The following is a 22,919-nucleotide window of genomic DNA, read 5'->3' on the forward strand; positions in this document are numbered from 1 at the left end:
TTACAAGTCTCAGTAATTAATGACTATTTTTATCACAAAGAATATAGACTGGCTCCTTCCATCTATCTGAAACTCAATGTAAGCCCCTATAAGCCTCAATGCGGCATAATTGGTGCAATAGAGCTGAAAATGAGATGGAGGGTATAATGCAGCTTCCGTAATCCTGCCTTCAGCTAAAATGGAACTGTAGAAGCCCTGGCAGCCTCCAACGAGGTTACGGAAGGTTTTAAGTCAGCCAGCTGTCTGCTGATCCTTGAGAAGCCCTCATCACTGTTTATATCCTTACATACAGTTGAAACATTTTAAATAATTATATTTAGGGGAATATGTACAGTGGTTATACATTTGTTTCTGAGCCTTTTACTCCTAATTGGATGTTTTCTACAATTAAGGATGATCATGGGTTATGGTCTTGCATCAGTTTTTATCATGGCCACCCTGTGCTGATAATGCACTCTCAAGCCTTTTAGGACAAACAATCTTGCTTTCTCAGTGTTGCTATTAAAAATCCCACTCTCCTGTAAATTGTAATATGCTAATAATAGGTCTAGGATCTCAACTGGAGGATCAAAACAAGCTTTGCACTCATGAGAGCATGCTAAGTGAGACCTCAGTAAGTGCTAGGCAATGTTTCACATTTGAGACCATCCCTGTCAGCAGCCTGGATAGCACTACAATGTTTAAACCAGCCATCATCACAAATAAGCCCCTGGTAGGCTTATACAATATGGCTGAAAGAAATACTTGGAACAAAAGCAAACAAAAAAGGGGGGCTGGAAATACCTTCCAAGAGTTTGATACAAGTCAAGGATATTTCCAGCAACTGTTTAAATAGCATATAAGCATTTCACTGTGTTCTTCCTCCTGGAGCTGGCACCATTCTCCACAAAAATAAAAGCCTGCCTTCTTTAAAAGAAGGCTATGTTTGAAATCTACGAGAAGCTGGTCCCTTGGGTATTGTCTAACAGCTGCACACTCCTCTGTGTTGCTATCAAAGTTACTAAGTCAGTCTAAAATCATCTCTTGAGCATATGGAAGATATTCAGAAACCAAAGGAGTCACTGACAAAACCAAATAGATTAATGTTTACCAGATGTGATGCTTTGTAAATGCTTGGCCCAGGGAGGGGTACTATTAGAAGGTGGAGTAGGTGTGGCCCAGTTGGAGTAGGTATGTCGTTTTGGGCATGGGCTTTAAGATCTTCATCCTAACTGCCTGGAATCCAGACTTCTGTTTGCATTTGGAACAAGATGTAGAACTCTCAGCTCCTCCTCCACCATGCTGGCCTGGATATTGCCACGCTCCCTGCCTTGATGATAATGGACTGAACCTCTGAAGCTATAAGCAAGCAGCCCCCAAGTAAATGTTGTCCTTACAAGAGTTTTCCTTGGTCATGGTGTCTGTTCAAAGCAGTAAAACCCTAACTAAGACACAAAGGAAATGGTAAGCAATCCTAGAATGTAGCAAACTCTAATGAGATAGGAAAATCAATTGTAGTTCTAATTATGGAATATTTTTAAATGGTGGAATCCAATGCTAGAATGGACGTCTAAACTAATATGCATTCCATCACCCCTTTACACAGAAAAGATAACTTGGTACAGCAGTATCGTCTTCTAAATTATCTATCTAGTTCTCAACTACAAAAGTCTGGTAGGGTCAATAATTTCACCATGGGTTACTGATGAACAGTCAGTGAATAGCTCCAACTGTTGAACAGAAGAGAAATAAAACAAAAGTCAAAGGGTTAAACACTTATTATAAGTAGGACACTCATCATAACAGGTTCCGTATGCTGTGTTATTTTCCTTAGCTGTTCTCACAAGGTTAAATACTTCACTAATTAGATCATGCAGTTTCTTGCAACGTGTCTTTAGGCCAGCAGAATTCCATTCCACCTAAACACAAAGTACTAAAATTCAAATGCAACATTTGCTGGGAACACTGCAGCCAAGCCAGAGGGAGAAACAGGAAAGCAATACTCAGACCTTCACTCTCACTCCTCTCGAATGTCAACACCCCAGTCTCACACCCAGTTCTATAGCAGACCACATGCTGGAGCCCCCTTTTCCTTCTGCACCCATATAGATGTTCACTCAGTTCTAACATTCCTCACCACTGCATCCCTTGCAGCAGGAATGGAGGATGGTGAGGTAAAGGAGAGGGTATCTCAGCCACCACCTCCCACAGGTACTTCCTGTGAACATTGAAAATGTTCCCACTATGTAGCAGACTAATCACAGTGGCCTCTCCTGTCTTTCTGACCTCATTCTCAGGGGACTAAGCATATCCTCTTGGCACACCCTGATCTCCCCCCTCCTATAAATCCCTATGGACTCCTATGGACTACTCTAGACCCCACCACTTAGCCCATCTCTATCTCTTAAATGTCAGTTTCCAACACCAAGAAACACATTCTAGTCTGAAACCCCAATTTCTACATCTGTACACCTGGCTGGATCTCAGAAACATTTTATACCAGGCAACCCAGGGCTAACACATTCTCCTGCTACATGGAGAAGCCGACAGAAAGAAATCAAGAAACAGAAAGCCTGCTCAACAAACTAAGACCTGATATTACTACCTAGAAATAAAATTACCCCAAAATCAGATGCCTAGACAAGAGTAAACAATAAATTAGAACAGTCTGGCCAATATTTTTCTATAGAAAGCCTAGCCACTCAACTACAGCAGGCCATGAGAAATGCAATAGAGATGAAACCCAAGAGTAAGATTTCAAAATAGACTTTATGATTGCTAGAGGTCCTTGAGAGGAAATGAATAAATCCTTTAAAGAAATCTATGAAAACATGTATAAACAGCATAATGGAACGAAGAAAGATTTCAAGTCTTAAGAGTGGAAATGGATTCAATAAAGAAAACCCAAACAGATGGAAAACTGGAAAGGAAAAAACTTAAAAACTTCAACAGGATTAAGAAACAAAACACCAACAAAAATGTAAGAGATGGAAGAGAGAGTCTCAGGTATTGAAGACAAGACAGAAGAAATGAGTATCTAGTTCAAAGAAAATGCTAAAATAAAAAAATAAATATACAGGCACAAAACATCCAGAAAATCTAGGACACCATGATTTTTGCAAATAATAGGAGAAGAAACCCAGATCAAAGGTACAAAAAAATATTTTCAACAAAATCTAAATGAAATTTTTCTCAACCTAAAGGAAAGTAAGAAGTTTCCTCCATCATGCCTCAGTTGAAGGCATCTTTGGTTTAACTTGAACGGAATTCTCCTTTCTCTATCACCACCTTGAAGAAAAGTGTGGGAAAGTACTCAACCCTGTTCTGGAAACTTGGGTGTCAAAATACCCCACCTAACTGCATGATTTTCACTTTTGTTAAACTGCTTGCATTACTTCCTGCTGCAACTGCCAAACAGGATGTAGTTTTTCTGTTTTCTTTGCCTTTAAAAGCTCCCTGTAAAATGAATTCAAGGCTTCTTTGTGAGAATTGTTTCTCTCCAGGCAGTCGCTGCCCAGCTTAATACAGACTCTCAATTCAGTTTGGTCATGCTGAGTGGTCTTTGGGCCTCTCCCCCACAACAGGAGGTGCCTATAAAGGTACAAGCAGCATACACAGCACCAAATAAACTGGATCAAAAAAGAAACTAACCATGGTACATGATAATCAAAACACTAAACAAAGTGTGGTTAAGGTTGCAGGATTCAACAAATGGATTTTCTAGGAGCAATTCTAAATTTTTCTATATACCTATGCTGGCTAATATTATGTCTCCATAAGATTGATAGTGGAGGGTCCAGCCAACTGCAGGATATCCTTCCTATCTCTGGGCTGATGATCATGGGTTCCATAAGAAAGTGAGAGAGCCCTGACTTGGACCTTCCCACCAGACCTTAGGAAAGGCCCCTGGGTCACCCCTCCCCGCTCAGCTAATTAAAGGTCACCAGAACCACCAATCATTATGTGCTATTGCTGTTGCTATAATCTGTCCTCAAAATTTGTATAAAAAGCTTATGAAAGAAAGAGAATGGGTTGCCTCTCCTTTGGGGTGCAGGACAACCCCCAGTGTGATGGAACAATAAACCTCTTGCTTTTGCATTGAATTCCATTCTCAAGTCTCATTTGGGGGTCTCTTAGCAGCTAAGGCTCACTTTGACTCTTACAAAAGCAGTCTGAATAAGCCAATAAGCAACACCTTTCCATGCTCTCTGCCATCAGCTGCTGCCTCCTGGTTTCTAGCTTATATGAGTTTCTGCCCTGACATCCTTATAGAATGTGTTTGCTATAATGTGCAAGTGGAAGCCCAATAAACCTTTTCCTCTCCAGTTTGCTTTGGTCATTGTTTTTTGTTTTGTTTTACCACAGCAATAGTAGTCCAAAGTTGGTACTAGGAGTAGGGTATTGCTGTGACAGATCTGAATATATTGTTTTGGTAATGATTATGGAAAGAGTTTGTGATTTTGGACTGGAGAATTCATTAGGCATTTAAAGCTCATTTGGCTATTCTACAGGAACTTGGAAGAGAATTCTGAGAGCAATGCACTTAGTGAGGGCCTGACTTGCGAAGTTTCTAAGGAAAGCAAAGACTCCACCAGGCCATATGTATATGAATTATCTGTGGTGACTGGTCAAGTGGGATGAAAAATCAGCTGTAATTAACAGGAGACCAGAAACACAAAAGTAAAACCTTTGCTTTTCTTGGAAAATGGATGATGGTCAGCTGGGGCTAAAGATAGCATCATTGTAAAGAAATCTTCTGGAACTGGGAAGTATTTCCTTAATATCAGAATACAAACGCTGTGCTCTAGAGGCAGCAAAGGTTGTATCTTGAGCTGGCAGCTGAACTCAACAGAGTAAGGGCAACCCAGGTGGTACTGATTTTGAAGTCATGAAGGGGTCATGGAGAGCAGCTGAGGCTCTTAATTTTGTGGTGGGGAGGAGGAACTGAAGAAAGCTTGGAGAGGCTGTTGGTTAATGGACAGCACAGGTATTGTAAGGGACACCAGCAACCTTGCAGATGACAGTACTGTTGAATAACCACCAAGATCAGCAATAGCAGTAGAATGGAGCCAGCTGGACCCTGGAAGATAAGCTCTGTGTACTGTGGGGACTGGAGCCAAAAATGTAACCCAAGTCCATGTTATGAAGACCCCAGAAGATTGTGATTGGATCCCACATAATTGGACATTGAGGTATGTACACTTTTGGAGATGGCTTTGCTTTGTTTGGGTTGTTAGTGCACTGTGGTTCTTTCCTCTTGAAGTAAGAATGTGTTTGATTTAATTTTTATTTTACAGAAGCACACAGCTGAGAGACTGAATTATAAAGAAGGTAGATTTTAGAAATACTGAATTTTCCAGTGTTTGAATGTGGCAGGCCTTTAAAATATTTGAATGTTTGTAATGTAAAGTTGGTATTAATGGGTGATCTTGGGGAAGAACAAGAAAGTAAAGGCTATGGCTTAACAATATTTTTGTGTCAAGTTGAGAAAGGTCAATTATGCTGCCAATTTTATATAAAATGGATACATCCGAGTATTATCTGAAAGGAAATCACAGTTGAGAAAATGTCTTCATAACATTTGGCTATAGGGTACTTTAATAATTAATAATTAATAGAAGAGGGAATAATTCATTATGATGGTAGGATTCCTGGACTGGTGGTTCTAGGTTCTATAAGAAAACTGAGCAGGATATAGTTTCCAAGATAGTGAACAGCATCCCTTAATGGCCTCTACATCAGTTCCTGCCTCCAGGTTCCTGCTTTGTTTGAGTTTCTGTCCTGACATCTTGCAGTGATGCATGTCAGAATGGATGTGTAAGCCAGATAAACCCTTCCCCTCAAACTTACCTTTAATCTTGGTGTTTCACTATATAAATGAAACTCTAAGATATTATCTCTATGCAAACTTGAATAAGTTCTTTTATAATCTGTACTCTTTAGTCTTTAGCTGAATGTCGTAGTCAGGGTTTCTATTCCTGCACAAACATCATGACCAAGAAACAAGTTGGGGAGGAAAGGGTTTATTGAGCTTACACTTCCATGTTGCAGTTCATCACTAAAGGAAGTCAGGACTGGAACTCAAGCAGATCAAGAAGCAGGCGCTGATGCAGAAGCCATGGAGGGATGTTTCTTACTGGCTTGCTTCCCCTGGCTTGCTCAGCCTGCTCTCTTATAGAACCCAAGAGCACCAGCCCAAAGGTGGTACCACCCACAAGGGGCCCTCCCCACTTGATTACTAATTGAGAAAATGCCCCACACCTGGATCTCATGAAGGCACTTCCCCAACTGAAGTTCCTTTCTCTGTGATAACTCCAGCCTGTGTCAAGTTGACACACAAAACTAGCCAGTACAATTGACCCCTTGACAACTTGACACACAAACACATCACTATTAATCCTTAACCTCTCTTTCTTATTCATCCCCAAGATCTAAATTACTTTAGAAGTCCCATAGTCTTTACATATTAAAAGTTCAATCACCTTAAAATGTCCAATATCTTTAAAATTCAAAGTCTTTTAAAAGTTCAAAGTCTTTTAACTGTGGCCTCCACTAAAATACTTTGTTCCTTCAAGAGGGAAACATATCAGAGCACAGTCACAACCAAAAGCAAAACTCAAACTCCAATGGTTCAATGTCTGGGATCTAACTCACAATCTTCTGGGCTCCTCCAAGGGCATGGGCCACTTCTCCAGTTCTGCCCTTTGTAGCACACAGTTTGTCTTCTAGGCTCAAGCTGCCTGTACTCCACTGCTGCTGCTGTTCTTGGTGGTCATCTCATGGCACTGGCATCTTCAAAACACTGCTGACTTCTACTGTAATTAGGCTTCACCAATAGCCTCTCATAGGCTCTCTTCATGGTGACAAGCCTCTGCTCCTATGCATGACCCCTTCAAGTCCTGGGCCATCAATTGCAACTGAGGATGCACCTTCACCAATGGCCTGCCCTGGCCTCTCACTGAGCCTCAGCTGCTCTTCATGACCCCTTCATGCCTTCAAAACCAGTACCATCTGGGTGACTCTTACACAGTACCAAGTCCAGCCACAACACAAAATACAACTGTGGCTATCTCTGGAACACACTCTCTGTGCTCTCAGAAAACACTTCCATGAAGATTTCATCTCAGTGATGCTGGTCTCTTCTTAATCACCGCTAATTTCTTAGCTCCAGCTAACCAGCATCAATAGTCCCAAAACACAAAGGTTTGCTTTAGTGGTTCTGGTATCTTGTTACTCACAGCTAATTCTTCAGCCCCAGCTAACCAAAACCACAGAATCTTCACAATCAAAACCTGGCCACTGTAAGAGTCTTTAATCTTCCTTCTGAAATTTCACAAGCCAGGCCCCTATCTTTTGCACTGTTCTTAACATTGCCTTCCAAGCTCCTACAGAACTTTCCACCGAGCTCTTAATATTCTAATGGCTTTTCTAGCTCAAAGTTCCAAAGTCCTTCCACAGTCCTCCCCAAAACATGGTCAGGTTGTCACAGGAATGCCCCACTACGCTGGTACCAATTTGTCTTAGTCAGGGTTTCTATTCCTGCATGAACATTATGACCAAGAAGCAAGTTGGGGAGGAAAGGGTTTATTGAGCTTACACTTCCATATTGCAGTTCATCACTAAAGGAAGTCAAGACTGAAACTTAAGCAGGTCAGGAAGCAGGAGCTGATGCAGAGACCATGGAGGGATGTTTCTTACTGGCTTGCTTCCCCTGACTTGCTCAGGCTGCTCTCTAATAGAACCCAAGAGCACCAGCCCAAAGGTGGTACCACCCACAAGGGGCCCTCCCCACTTGAACACTAATTAAGAAAATGCCCCACAACTGGATCTCATGGAGGCACTTCCCCAACTGAAGCTCCTTTCTCTGTGATAACTCCAGCCTGTGTCAAGTTGACACACAAAACTAGCCAGTACAGCTGAATAAAAAGGAAAAAGCTGGTAACTTGAGATTAAGATTGTGTAACCTATTAAGAGGCTTGTATCTGGAGTAGACTCATCTTCTTGTATGCAGATACACATACACACAAACACACACACAGAGAAAGAGAGAGAGAGAGAGAGAGAGAGAGAGAGAGAGAGAGAGAGAGAGGTGATTCTCGTGACAACAATTAAGAGAAGAGATGAACAACTTGAGATAGGACCATTTAACCCAAAACACCAACAGATAAACTGGAACAACATAACATTAAAAAAGAGAAAGAAAGAAAAGGGTAGTTGAATGTTCCACATTAAAGGGATATCTATCTGCCTTTGTGTCGTCGAACCTCTTCAATTCCTGAAGAGCTATTTCTTTAAATGTATGTGAATAGTTGCTCGGCATAAGCAGCAAAGGACTCTTTCCTATATTTTCTTATCTCTGCTCACAGTTCTATGGCATCTTTTATGTAGTGTCCTGAAAATATTAATAATTCTTCAACCTCATCCCAGTGAAGAATAAAATCATCCTATCTCAAACACCTACAGTCCTCAAGATTTTATTAAATAATAACATGAAAATAAGTGCATTTTCTACTTCTCTTCATAGTAAATCATTCGATTCACAAGCAAAACACACTACAAGATACAACACTGGCTATTCTGCCTACGAATGTAGATAGTGTGTCCCTTTACATAATACCTTTGATTTATTAGTCACTCAAAAAGAATAACTTTATCAAACATTGCCAATGACAGAAATGCCTCTGTTATTGTTTCATTTTCTCCTAGTAACAAGAGATATTTGAAAATATTCTTTTTTTTTTTTTCCTGCTTGGATCCCAGCATCTGATGCAAAATGATTTCCTCACTGGGTAACCTTGGCTGCAGCTGACTCAGAGCAATTCTCCACGTTCTTGATGGGATTTCCATAGTATTACATGGTTTTCTTGCTACAGTGCTATTGCATTAAAATAATAATACACCCATATAGGATTCAAGATAGAAAACTGTTTTAAGGTAAGAAAATAAAATATTTTTCTCTGCCACTCTGAAATTTAATCTTTTCATGAATTTACTGTTATTTGTATTTAGAATACTTACTGGCCTAACTGTAGTTTCACCTATTTTTACTCTACTCTCATATTCCCATAAAAGCACTAGTTTTTTACTTTATTATCATTGTAGGAGAATTATAATAAATGAATGTGACTTAATGAAAACAAATTTCTGGCCAAGAATTGGGAATAAAACATAAATTTTAAAAATTAAAATGAATCTTGATTGGAGTAGATCATATATAATTATGCACATAATTATATACATATATGTGTGTTATGTATGTGTATGTATATGATCTAGAACTCTTGATATGGGGATAATTCTCAGCTGATGGAGGGCTACCCATGGTTTTACCACTAGTACCAAATATATTGAGCTTAACAGCACTGTAACCACAGCACTTGCAAGGTAGTATGAGGAAGGTATCAGAAGTTCAAGACCATCTTTGGCTTCCTAAAGGGTTTAAGGCCTGCCAGGACTACATGAGAACAGCCTTAACCTAATTAATAAATAAATGGTAAGTAGGTCATTAAACGTGTTTAGAAAAAGCAATGTATTTTTGTATCACTCGTATCATAGTGAGGATCGTTGGTTCAAGCAGAAGGCAAGAGAAATGGCACACTGAGAATTCATTACTCCAAATCACAGCAAGATGTGTCTCAAGAGGTGGGCTGAGAGAAGAAATCATTATATTCAGTATATTCTCATGCAGCACATAAAAATGTAATTAGTGAACCATTGTCATATACAGGCAATAGCCATGGATTCTAGCATCCTATAGAAGTTGTTTGAATGCCAACTGTGACATTTATTAGTTATATGGTGTTTTAATGTTTTACTTTATGTGTATGGATCATTTCTTCTGCTTGTATGCCTTGGATCAAGTGCCTGCCTAGGGCCTGAGGAGGCCTGAGAAGTCAAATCCTTCGGAACTAGAGCTATAAAGTTGTGAGATACATTATGTTGGTCCTGGGACATGAACTAGGTCCTCAGCAAGAGCAGCAAGTGCTCTTTACCACTGAGCCATTTCAGCAACATTTATATGTAAATTTTTATTGGTAAATATTGATGTGTTTCCCCCCATGGGACCAAGTAAGGTAAGACCAAGGTGAGATACCTTTTTAATAAAGTTACAATTGTTAACATAAAGGAAGTATACAACAATAAATTGATGTGTATATTGTCATGATTAAAGCATTATTTTTATTATATTTATGTGGGATGGGGTGTGTACCTATATTATACTATGACTTGTGTGTAGAGGTCAAAGGGAATTGTGCAGAATTTATTTAGAAATTTTCTTTGGTGACTAGTCAAGGTTTTACTTTGACTGAAGAAGTATTTAAAACTATTCGGTTTTATCATGACCACTTCACTTACTTACCAACCAGTCTTGCTACCAGCCAATCAGATATTTATTATGTAAGTTATATGAATGTTAAGAAAAATAGAGCTCAAAGGGTGTAAATCAGTTCATTTTAAAGCCGAAGGTGAGTGACCACCGCTTAGAACACAGATGAATCTGAATCCTATATTTTAATGATTCCATGAAGTCTTTCTACTAAAACAATGAAGAAACACAGGAAATAAAACACCTTTCAAACATGTTAGTGGACACACCAGGCTAGAGAAAGGTGGGAAAGCCTCTGATATAGGCTTCAGATGTTATTTCATGATATTCTTAACTTTGGGACAGTGTAAGCTAAGTGTATATTCAGATGTGCAAAACTATTGGCAGTCACAGAATGCCAGGTCACACAAAATAGTGGGAAGTGAGTGTCTTTTCACACATCCAAAAAAGCAAATATAAAATTTGCCTCTAGACCTGAAACACTCTAGCTCGCTCTATCACTGAAATTCTACTCAATCACTCAGTGTTTGTAGAATATTGTGTAGATACAGGAGGCTTCTTTCTAGAAACTTTAATTCACAGTATCATGTATGTTTACTAGTTAGTGAAGAAGATTCATAGTGAAACCCTGTTATATTGGAGCAACAACCAAAAGAGAATTATTTGTATATACCAACCACTCTCAGATTTATCGTGACCACTTCACTTACTTACCAACCACTATTGCTACCAGTGCATCAGGCATCTATTATGTAAGTTATATGAATTCTAAGAAAATATAGCTCAAAAGAATATATATATATAAAGAGATTTATATATATATATATATATATATATGTGCTTATATATGTATATATAGTATTATATATCATCACATATCATATATCATGTATTATACATTACACATCATATATCATGTATTAGATATTAGTTATAAACCATATACCATATATCATATATATTACACATTTATGTGTATACATATATTCTATGTATATATATTTTAAATATACATATATATTTGTTTATTTATATTTATGTTACAGACGATGATTCAGCTAGTCAAACAGTGGTGACTGTCAAAACGAAGTCTGAGAATGCAGTAGTTGTTTGGTCTGCGGGACTTAATGTATCAGCTGGTCTTCAGTTTACACCTGTATCCCAAAGATATAGGCTCTGATGCCAGTGAAGAAATGTAATTGCTAGCAAGAATGAGGTCAAGCATGGCAAAGAGCAAAACTTTCCTTCTTCTATTTCCTGTATATAGGCTGCCACCAGAAGGCTTAGCCCAGATTAAAGGTGGATCCTCCCAGCTCAGAGAATGTGGACTCTGAGAAAAGGAACAAAATACTCATAGGAGCAATTATGGAGACAAAGTGTAGAACAGAGACTGAAGGAAAGGCCACCCAGAGACTGACCTACCTGGGGATTCATCCTATAAACAGTCACCAACCCCAACACTATTATGGATGACAAGAAGGACATACTGAAAGGAGACTGTTATGGCTTTCTCTGGAGGGGCCCTGCCAGAGTTTTATACATACAGAGGCAGATGCTAGCAGCCAACCATTGGACTGAGTGTGGACCTCCATTGGGTCCCCAATGGAGGAGCTGAAGGGCAGATTGGAGAAGCTAAAGGGGTTTCCAGTCCCATGGGAAGAACGACAATGATGGCCAACCAGATACCACAGGGCTCCCAGGGACTAAGCCATCAACCAAGGGGTACACATGGTCCCAGCCAAAAGAGTACCTTGTTGGGCATCAGTGGGAGGAGAGGTTCTTGGTCCTGAGAAGGCTTAATATATGCCCACCAACAAAGGGAAATCAAGGAGGGTGGGAGTGGGTCAGGTGGAGGGGCATATACTTGGAGGCAGGGGGTTGGAGGAGGGCTTGGGGTCTTTCAGGGAGGGGAGGAACCAGGAAAGGTTTTAGCATGTGAAATATAAATGACGAATATATTCATTAAAAAAACACATAAAAATACCTGTACATAAAATAAAATTAATAAATCTCTTTTTATTAAATTAAAAAAATTTAATTTAAATTGAGTCTTCCTGCTTCAAGTGTTTTAAATTTAAAATCCCCTTACTGCTTTACCCATTTACACATGATTTAGTTAATTCCAGATGTATTTGGCATCCAATAACCATCATAAGAACCAAAATTGTGTAGGAAAAACCCATTGAATTTAAATACATGAGTTCATGAGAGATTATACAGATCAGAAACAATAATAAAAAATGTAGAAGGAGCAAAAGGTATCAGAAAAGTAGTAAAATGCCGTCCAGGTATATATCTTTACACTCACAAAGTGAAGAAGGCCACAGTTACTCTATAGCACTGGTTCTCAACCTGTAGTTCACAACTCATATGCATATCAAATGACCCTTTCACAAGGGTTTCCTAAGACCATTTGGAAACAAATATTTATATTATGATTTATAGCAGCAGCAGCAACATTACAGTTATGAAGTAGCCACAAAATTAATTTTATGGTTGGAGGTCATCACAACAGGAGGAATTGTATCAATGAGTCACATTTGGGAGGCTTAGAACCTCCCTAATGTCCTCTAAAACATAATGTATCCCAAAACGTTTATTTTCAGAAAATACTGTTCTTTGTTGACACCTCTCCTATTTTCCATGACAGCAGGACCATCGGTGAGGTAAGACCTTCTTCCAGGGCTTCAAACTTCATAGTATAGTAGAGTTTCTGAATTGCAAAGGATCCATCATCTCCACCTTTAGGAATGAAGTTTGCATACAGATGTAATAGGGATTTTTTAATAGACAAAACTAAAGGATCATGATAAAGATCATTTAAGAACAAAGCCACTGCGGTTCATCTGCTAGTGAGATAAGCACTATGAATCACTTTGTTTTCCCACTGATTCTCATCATCTCAGTTGCCAGTAATAAATCATGAGGTAGTATATCTATGAAATTCTCCTAACTCTACTCACCAAAATCTCTGCAATAGGAAAGACAGAATTCTACCTTTAACAATGAAAATAACAAGGAGCAACACTTACCTTTCCTTAATATCTCTTAACATCAATGGTCTCAATTCCCCAATAAAAAGACATAGACTAACAGACTGGATATGTAAACAGGACTCAACATTTTACTACATAGAAGAAACCCACATCAGTGACAAAGACAGATACAACCTCGGAGAAAAAGGTTGGAAAACAGTTTTCCAAGCAAATGCTCCCAAGAAACAAGCTGGTGTGGCCATACTTATATTGGGTAAAATCAACTTTCAACCAAAAGTTATCAAACAAGATAAGGCAGGACACTTCATACTAATGAAGGGAAAAATCTACCAAGATGAATTCTCAATTCTGAACATCTATGCTCCAAATGCAAGGACACCCACATTCATAAAAGAAACTTTACTAAAACTCAAAGCACATAATGCACCCTACACAATTATAGCAGGAGACTTCAACACCACACTCTCAACAATGAACAAATCATGGAAAAAGAAACTAAACAGAGACACAGTGAAACTTAAGTTATGGACCAAATGGAACTAACAGATATTTATAGAACATTTCATCCTAAAGCAAAAGAATATACCTTCTTCTCAGCACCTCATGGTACCTTCTCCAAAACTGACCATATAATTGGTCATAAAACAGGCCTCAACATATACAGGCATATTGAAATAACTCCATGCACCCTATCAGATCACAATGGCCCAGGCTGGTCTTTAGTTCAAACAAAAACAACAGAAAACATACACATGGAAGTTGAACAATGCTCTACTCAATGATAGCTTGGTCAAGGAAGAAATAAAGAAAAAAATTAAAGACTTTTTAGAATTTAATGAAAATGAAGACACATTATACCAAAACTTACGGAACACAATGAAAGCAGTGCTAAGAAGAAAACTCATAGCTCTAAGAGCTTCCATAAAGAAATTGGAGAGAGCTTACACTAGCAGCTTGACAACACACCTGAAATCTCTAGAACAAAAGGAAGAAAATACACCCAAGAAGAGTAGACAGCAGGAAATAAACTCAGTGCAGAAATCAACCAAATAGAAACAAAAAAACCATACAAAGAATCAACAAAACCAGGAGTTTGTTCTTTGAGAAAATCGACAAGAACTGGTTAGTGTTCCTTGAGTTTCTATTTTGTGGAATCGTTTGAAGAGTAGTGGTATTAGCTCCTCTTTGAAGATCTGATAGAATTCCCCACTAAAGCCATCTATCTGCTCCTGGGCTTTTTTGTTGTTGTTATTGTTGCTGGGAGACTATTAACAACTGCTTCTATTTCCTCAGGACTTATGGGATTATGTAGATGGTTTATCTGATCCTGTTTTAATGTTGTCACCTGGTATGTATCTAGAAAATTGTCCATTTTGTCAAGATTTCCCAATTTTGTTGAGTATAAGCTCTTGTAGTAGGATCTGATGATTTTTTGAATTTCCACAGTTTCTGTTGTTATGTCTCCCCTTTCATTTCTGATTTTATTAATTTGGGTCGGGCCTCTGAGCCCTCTGGTTGGTCTGGCTAAGAGTTTATCTATCATGTTGTCTTTTGGAGGGGCCCTCCCAGATTCATACAGATACAGAGGAGAATACTAGCAGCCAGCCATTGGACTGAGCACAGGGTTCACAATGGAGGAGTTGAAGGCAGACTGGAGGAGCTGGATGGTGGGAGGTGTTTGCAGCCCACTGGGAAGAATGATGATGTAGGCCAACCAGACAACCCAGGACTCCCAGGGGCTAAGCCATCAACCAAGGAGTACATATGGTTCCAGCCAAAAGAGTGGCAGAGGAATACCTTGTTGGGCATCAGTGGGAGGAGAGGTCCTTGGTCCTGTGAAGGCCAATAGAGACCCCACTGTGGGGAAATCGAATGGGGGTCATGGGAGTGGGATGGGTGGAGGAGCACATTCTTGGAAGCAGGATGTGGGAGGATGGGTTGGGGGTTTTCTGGGAGGGGGAAAATGGGAAGGGGTATAGCCTTTGAAATGTAAATGAAGAATGTATTCAACAAAAATATCTGATTGGTTCTGAGGCCTTTGAAGTCCTCTATGATAAGAGATGAGACAGCTATTGAACTTGTTCCCCATCCCACCTAGCAGAGCAGTGGGATATATACAAAGATAGATCACAGGCATCCTATAGCAACCTTACTATACCTCTACTGTCTTCCTCCACACCTACAACAACCACATGCTAGATGCACTGAGATTTACAGGTAATAAATAATAGTGAAATATTCATGTTTTGTGCTCCAAGTCACTCCAAAATTGTGTCTTAAAGCTAGGATTGAGTGTCTTTTTTTTCCATTTCTTTTTGAAATTTAACAGCACATGACGTATTTTCAGTCTACCTTCCTGTTTTTTATAGTTTTTCCATCTATAGAAATACATTTCCCTAGACTTTATGTTTTTCTATTGAAACTCCCATATGAATGAGGCAGCAGTTGTTGAAATAATAAATCTCACCTTCGCTGAAAGGAAGTTTACATCTATAGTTTAGAACAAATTAATGTAACAAGCTAGTATTATAAGGCCAAATAAAAAATTTAAATATGTGTTTTTTCTTAATATTATAATTTTATTTTCTGCCATCTACTCCACTTGGGTGTATTTGCTTCCTTTTGTTCTAGAGCTTTCAAGTGTGCTGTCAAGCTGCTAGTATATGCTTTCTCCAGTTTCTTTTTGGAGGCATTTGGAGCTTTGAGTTTTCCTCTTAGGAAAACTTTCATTCTAGGCTTTCATTGTGGCCCAATAATTTGAGTATGTTGTGCCTTCATTTTCATTAAATTCTAAAACGTCTTTAATTTCTTTATTTCTTCCTTGACCAAGTTATCATTGAATAGGGCATTGTTCAACTTCCATGTGTATGTTGGCTTTCTGTTATTTTTGTTATTATTGTAGACCAGCCTTAGTCGTTGGTAATCTGAGAGGATGCATGGGATTATTTCAATCTTTACGTATCTGTTGAGGCCTGTTTTATAACCAATGATATGGTCGTTTTTGGACAAGTACCATGGGGTGCTGAGAAGAAGGTGTATTCTTTTGTTTTAGGATGAAATGTTCTATAGATATCAAGGAAGATCCTAAATTGAGGTCAGTTCCCTATAGTGCTTCAAAATCATTAAATAAATTTTAAAGTATATTTATCATGCTATCCATATTATATGTATTTGTGTGTTATAATATCTTAAACAATTTCACATATTCATAATTTTTTCTTATACAAATATATTCTTACATTGATGACCACCCTCCTGATTGGGACTTAGGGATGAAAGTTTAATAGAACTGTTATTATTGAAACTTATAGTTTAGATGGTTCTTCTCTCCTCTAACATTCAAATTCAAAGACCTCAAAATTACTTCCAGAAAGGCAAGAATCATTTTTTTTCAACCAGCATTGCAGATTTCACAGTATAAAATCTACATAAATATTTAAATGCTCTCTGGCCTGTTATTATCTTTGTGTTCGTAGTATGAGATTCATCTATGAAAGAAATCAGAGGCTGAATTTAAATTGTAATTGCCTATTGCATCTAATGTTGATGGTAATTTTTTTTAAATGCTAGGTTCATTTTCTTGGACAGGATAGATGTTAACTAAAATCAAGATATGACCTATCCTGTCACATCTTAAGATTAATTTCTATGCTTGGTGGTCTATGTGATTGCTTTCTTCTGACATTAACCAATGAGATTCCTCAATGTATAGTCAGAAAGGATGTCTACTTGCCAGCAGACTGCTGTTATGAAAAGTTACATGATCATGAATCTGTAATAATCCTGGTTAGTGAATGTGGATATACCAGGACCCTCTGGTGATGTCTTTAAGGTATTCTAAATGAGTCTGAACTCATGGGCTTTTTAAGAATTTCGAATCTGGATGCTGCCTGCCAACTCCAATTTCTTTACTTCACAGGACTAATCTCCTTTTAAGGAAGGGCATTAACTTACCAGAAAGGAAATGGTGTGCTTGTAATGACAAATGAGTATGCCTCATCTCCCCTATTTGATAGAAGGGCACTTGTCCTGTATAAATTGTGGATTCTTCTGTAAACAGACTCTCTTAACCATCTAGCTAGAAGAACCGATACTGCCTGTGCAGATGGTACCAGGCTCTTATTGAGAAATAGATGCATTTGGTTTATATGTTTATATGAAAGCTTTGATATTTAACCTTCTGTCTAAACCTTAAATCAAGGCCCCAGGGCAAGGACAAATGTCTTCATCTTTTTAAATTTAAAAATCTGTTTCAAACTAGAGAAGAGAAATTAAACTCCCAGAATGATTCAAGTCTGTGAGCATAAAAATAGCCCTCTAGCACAGTATGCATTTATAACGAGAGTCATAATCTGAGGATCAGTCTCTCAAAATGAGAATGAGGATCAAAAAGAGTTACCAGAAGAATGTATGTCTGTAAAAAGACATCTATAAATCCCTATGCATGTAAAAAAAGCCAAATGAACACAATTAAAATACAAGCTTATTTAAATACATCTCTATAGCCAGTCCTCTAACATGCACACAAATATACACATAAAAAATACAATACAACTAAAATTATGCTATTTAGATTTTTTAAAGTAATTATAGGACCTAACTCATACAGCAGCTAGGAAAATTATCACAGATTGTAGCTACTGCCACCATAAGAATTGGTTTCAATTCAGCATTTAATGAGATCAGCAATTTCTATTCATTTTCATGGGTACCTACTCCTGTAATGAAAAGGATTAATTTGAAGTTCCTAGAAATGCATCACCTACCTCATGTTGGAGGATAGCTTGTCTATGGGCCATAAATATAATTTTTTCAAGTGCTAGGTTGACTATTTCATTACAATGATGATGTTTTAGTATTTCATATGCAAAGCCATTCAAGGGGTGTGTAAAACAGGATTTTAATAAAGAATATATTTGAAGAGGACCAGATGTCATAGAAGGTAATCATTATTTATTCAGAGATACACTGGTCTGGGAGGGTAAAGGCTTGTTCTGGGGGGACAAGAGGAAAATATTCAGAGTCCCATATTGAAGTCAGACAATGCGAAGGCAGAAAACATACTTTATGTCATGGATATTATTTAAAGTAAAAGATAGTAATTTAACAAATTTCCATTTAAAAGACTCATAATGCACAAAGAGTAGGTTTAGATGTCTGGGGTGATAATAGTAAACACTATAGATTAGCCTCTATTCTGGTCTTATGAGCTTACCCCTGATGTTTAATGGGAATTTTTAATTCCATATCTAGTTCCATTTAAATAGATTCTGTTGACAATGGCAGTCTAATACTGCAAAATGAAAATATGAGGGGCACCGTAAAACTGACAGCAGGCTTCAGAGCACATGTCCTTCCAACTCTCTACAACCAGCCACAAGTGACACTACCTATCTAATATAAATGGTCCACATATAATGATGAAGCAAGTCCTTTATCCCAATTTGATCAAATCACGTAGAGAAGGGACAAAAGGGGTAGCCAATTTCACTTCTCATTAAAATAGGGACAACTGGCCTCTCAATGCTTTTCATTAATTAGAAGTGTTACAGGCTTCAGTTTTTCTAGATTTATTTTATGGATGTTGAGTTGATTAAAACTGTGAAAGTTGACCATTAAATATTCTTAAAATACCAAGAATTATTTATAAAACAGTGACAACGCATATAATTTCTAAAAATGGAAATCATGCAGAACATGATTAAGTGTATATGTCTTTGAAAATTAATTCCAGAATCTGTTTTGAATCTTAACACAGTGCTCATCATCTTTCAAATGAATAATAACATATAATGATTCTTAGCCTTGCCACAGAAATCTTATCCTTAGACTGGTATCTTCTGTGACATCTGTAAACCAATGACAGGAGATCAGCAAAAATGATGTACCAAACAGCAATCATCCATAATGCACTGAGCCTGTTGAGGGTTATAGTCCTCCCCTGCAGCAGACAGGTAAACAGGGGGATTCATGAATGATATATAAGTTCTTCTGGTGTTCCAAACAAAGGCAGGGTGTTTATCTTCCTAAATATAAATCTCACGCAGCATAGATATATGATGCCCTCAAAAGACAAAAACAAGAGTAAAAATGGAAGTTTAAATTGAAGTACATCATTTCTTGTGGGGTTCTATGAGTGACACTGTCCAACTTGAGCGTCTATGGTTGCTCTAGCGAACTCTTTTGTACAAGTATCATTCAATAAACAATAAGATTTAACTTATCTATTTCTAGGATGTTTATGTACAAACTCATAATAGTTATTTTTTTCTCAAATTTTCACCTGGCTGTTGAATGAATATTATGTTAATTAAAGCCAACAGAAAGAATGTCAGATCATCAACCTTTTCTTAAATAGCTAAGTTGTTTTAGGTATTGACTTAGAATATATTTGCTGTACATGGTACAAAGTCCGGTCATTTTATTTACTGGCAATGACAATTTAGAATTTTCAGAGTTTGGAAAAAAACCTGAGAAATCCATCATTTAATCCATTTCCAACATCCAAAAATCTATATTTAACATTAAAAGAACAGGCTAATATAATATTCTAAGATATGCTCTAAATTTAAAAATGTAACTTCCGCTATGATATACTACACATCGAGTAAATGAATCTTTCTGAGTAAGTCACTGTATATCTTCTTGCACAAGACAACAGCATCACATTTTGCCCTCAAGTTCCACTTGAAAGGGAAAAAGATTCCCTCAAGTCTTTAGTCATCATACAAGCTGAGAACCAATTAGTAAGAGAGCTGTTTTGAAAGAGAAAAGCATAAAAGGTTTACTTAATTTACTTATGCATGGAGATCTTCATAAAAGAATGAAGCTCAAAGAAATTATGCAGACATGGTTCTGGATTAGAATAGCAAATTCCAGGGATATGAAGACCTAAGAGATATTAGGTATGAGAGTAGTAAGAAGCTAGGGAAGACAAGGATTACTTCAGAGTTCATTTATTAATATCCAGAGCTGTGATGAACCAGGGAGTAGCACTAATTAGGTGTGGAGGATGTGCGTCACAGTGGGGGTGGGCTTTGTCATCTCTATGCTTAAGCTCCACCCATTGTGGAAAGAGCGCCTCCCCCTGGCTCCCTGTAAAAGAGTCTCCTTTTGGCTGCCTTCAGATCATGATGTACAGCTCTCAGGTCCATGCACAGCACCACGTCTGCTTGTATGGGTGTTATCATGCTTCCTGCCAAGGGACTGAACCTCTGAACCTATAAGCCAGCCCCAATTAAATGTTATCCTTTGTAAAAATTGCCTTTGTCAAGGTGTCTATTCACAGAAATAAAACCCTAACTAAGGTAGAAGTTGTTATAAGAGACTGGGTTATTATTGCGATAGGCCTGAGCAGGCTTTTGTTTGGAAAAATGTTGATTTTAGAACTTTGGAAAATAGCAGAATGCATTAAGTGGGGTTTAATGGGTAATCATAGTAAGGCTATGGAAAATGTAGGTGCTAAGTGTGATTTGAATTGTGGGGGCTCAAAAGGTTTCAGAGGAAAAGAATGTTAGTATGTGGCTGTACTGGCTGGTTTTTGTGTGTCAGTTTGACATAAGCTGCGGTTATCACAGAGAAAGGAGCTTCAGTTGGGGAGGTTCCTCCTTGAGATCCAGCTATGGGGCATTTTCTCAATTACTGATCAAGGAGGGGAGGGCTCATTGTGGGTGGTACCACCTCTGGGCTGGTATTCATAGGTTCTATAAGAGCAGGCTGAGCAAACCAGGGGAAGTAAGGCAGTAAAGAATATTCCTCCATGGCCCCCACATCAGCTCCTGCTTCCTGACCTGCTTGAGTTCCAGTCCTGACTTCCTTTAGCGATGAACAGCAGTGTAGAAGTGTAAGCTCAATAAACCCTTTCCTCCCCAACTTGCTTCTTGGTCATAATGTTTGTGCAGGAATAGAAACCCTGACTAAGACAGTGGCCTAGAAACTGTTTTTGAAATTTTTGTGAATAACATGGTTGCTTTTTGCCCTTGTCTAAAGAGTCTGCCTGAGGCCCAAGTGCAGAAATTTAGATTAATGGCATTAGCAAAGGAAATCTCAAAACAGCCTGGTATGCATTTTTGTTGTGAGGTGACTAAAGTTAACTCTAATGGATAGTAGTGCTTTGATGAAAAGGAGTAAGCTGAAAAAATAAAAATACAAAATCTATGCTTTAAGCATTAAAGGGGTACCAGGAAATGAAATGGAGTTAAACCTGTATTGAAGGATATTAAATGTAATTAAGGGAGTGCTGACTTGTGGCAAGATCCCACCTAGGTAAGCTTATTGTTTGTGCTTTTGCAGTAGAACAAGGCATAGTTATGTAACGTTAGACCTTATTTTGACCTAGTTATTGTTTTCATCTGGACATTTAATCTGGAATGAACTACTATCCAGAAATGGAGGGCACACCTGTGATCCAGATGGTGAACCAGAAGACACACACTTTTGATCAGGATCTTGAGACACAGTGGCCATGAAAAAGTTAGATCCAGGCTTGATGGTAGTACACACCATTTTTTTTCCAGTTTGATAGATATAATCTATTAACAAAATGTTTAGTGACCAAATATAACACTAAAATTTCTGAGTACTACCACAATAAAAGGTGCAAAGGAGTCTTCTTTTCTCTGTACTGTACAATAGCAAAGCATTATATACATGTCCTAAAAGCCTGCTCTGTCCCCAGCTTTTCCTTTTCCTGCTGGGTAATTCTGCTGCTGCTGCTCTGCCAGGGCTTGCTGAAGATGCAACTGCTTCTACAAAGAGTGCTGCCCGTGTAGGATTTGCTGTTTGTCAATACATTTCACAGACTGAGCATTCAGCAGCTCCTTTTGTAAGGGTTGGAGCCATTCTAACATACATAAACACTGAGGGTACTTAGGATATCTGGCATATTCTGGTTCTTTCCATTAAAGCAAATACTGAATTAAAACAAAAGCTTTGTCTTTGACGTAACCTCTTTGGACAAGAAAATTAAATTGAGTTGGCTAAATACTGCACAGATTCTGACTCCAACTAAAACCAAAGCCAGTTGCCAGCAGCATCTGTCTTCAAAGCAACAGCCATGGCCATAAGAAGCAGGGAGGCACAAACACTACCAAGGTCACTGGACAGCAGCCTCCCATTGGTGGTAGACAGCTTTAATCCCAGGAGACAGAGATCTCTGAGTTCAAGGCCAGCCTGAGACAGCGAGTTCCAAATAGAAAAAGCTTTAAGTCCAGGTGTGGTAGTATAAGCTTTAAATTCCAGAACTCAGGAGATAAGCATTCAGATCTCTAAGTTCAAAGTTAGTCTACAGAGCAAATTCCAGGACAACCAATCTTAGACAGTGAATGAAATCACGGAAAACTGAAAGCTGGTGAAAATGTAATGGAACAAAGGGATCATGTTCCAGTCCCAGCAAACAGCAGAACTTAGGTGCGGTCATGTTTTTCACCAATGAACTGGACCTCTGAAACTGTTAGCCAGTCCCAGTTAAATGTTGTCCTTTATAAAAATTGCCTTGGTCATGGTGTCTCTTCAGAGCAATGAAACCCTAACTAAGACATGTTCCCGGTTACCAGCAGCAAAGTTTGTTTTCTAGTCTTGCTGTGCAAAAGAAACTCTCTCCTCGGGAGTATAGCACT

At 38.3% G+C, this 22,919-nt stretch overlaps 1 pseudogene; it reads right to left on the reverse strand.

The window, feature by feature from the left end:
- Positions 1-21,956: 21,956 nt before the first annotated feature.
- On the reverse strand, positions 21,957-22,365 carry LOC127666309 (mediator of RNA polymerase II transcription subunit 31-like; annotated as a pseudogene).
- Between the last annotated feature and the right edge of the window lie 554 nt (positions 22,366-22,919).

Source organism: Apodemus sylvaticus, chromosome 15 (genome assembly GCF_947179515.1).
Source record: "Apodemus sylvaticus chromosome 15, mApoSyl1.1, whole genome shotgun sequence".
Lineage (NCBI taxonomy): Eukaryota > Metazoa > Chordata > Mammalia > Rodentia > Muridae > Apodemus > Apodemus sylvaticus.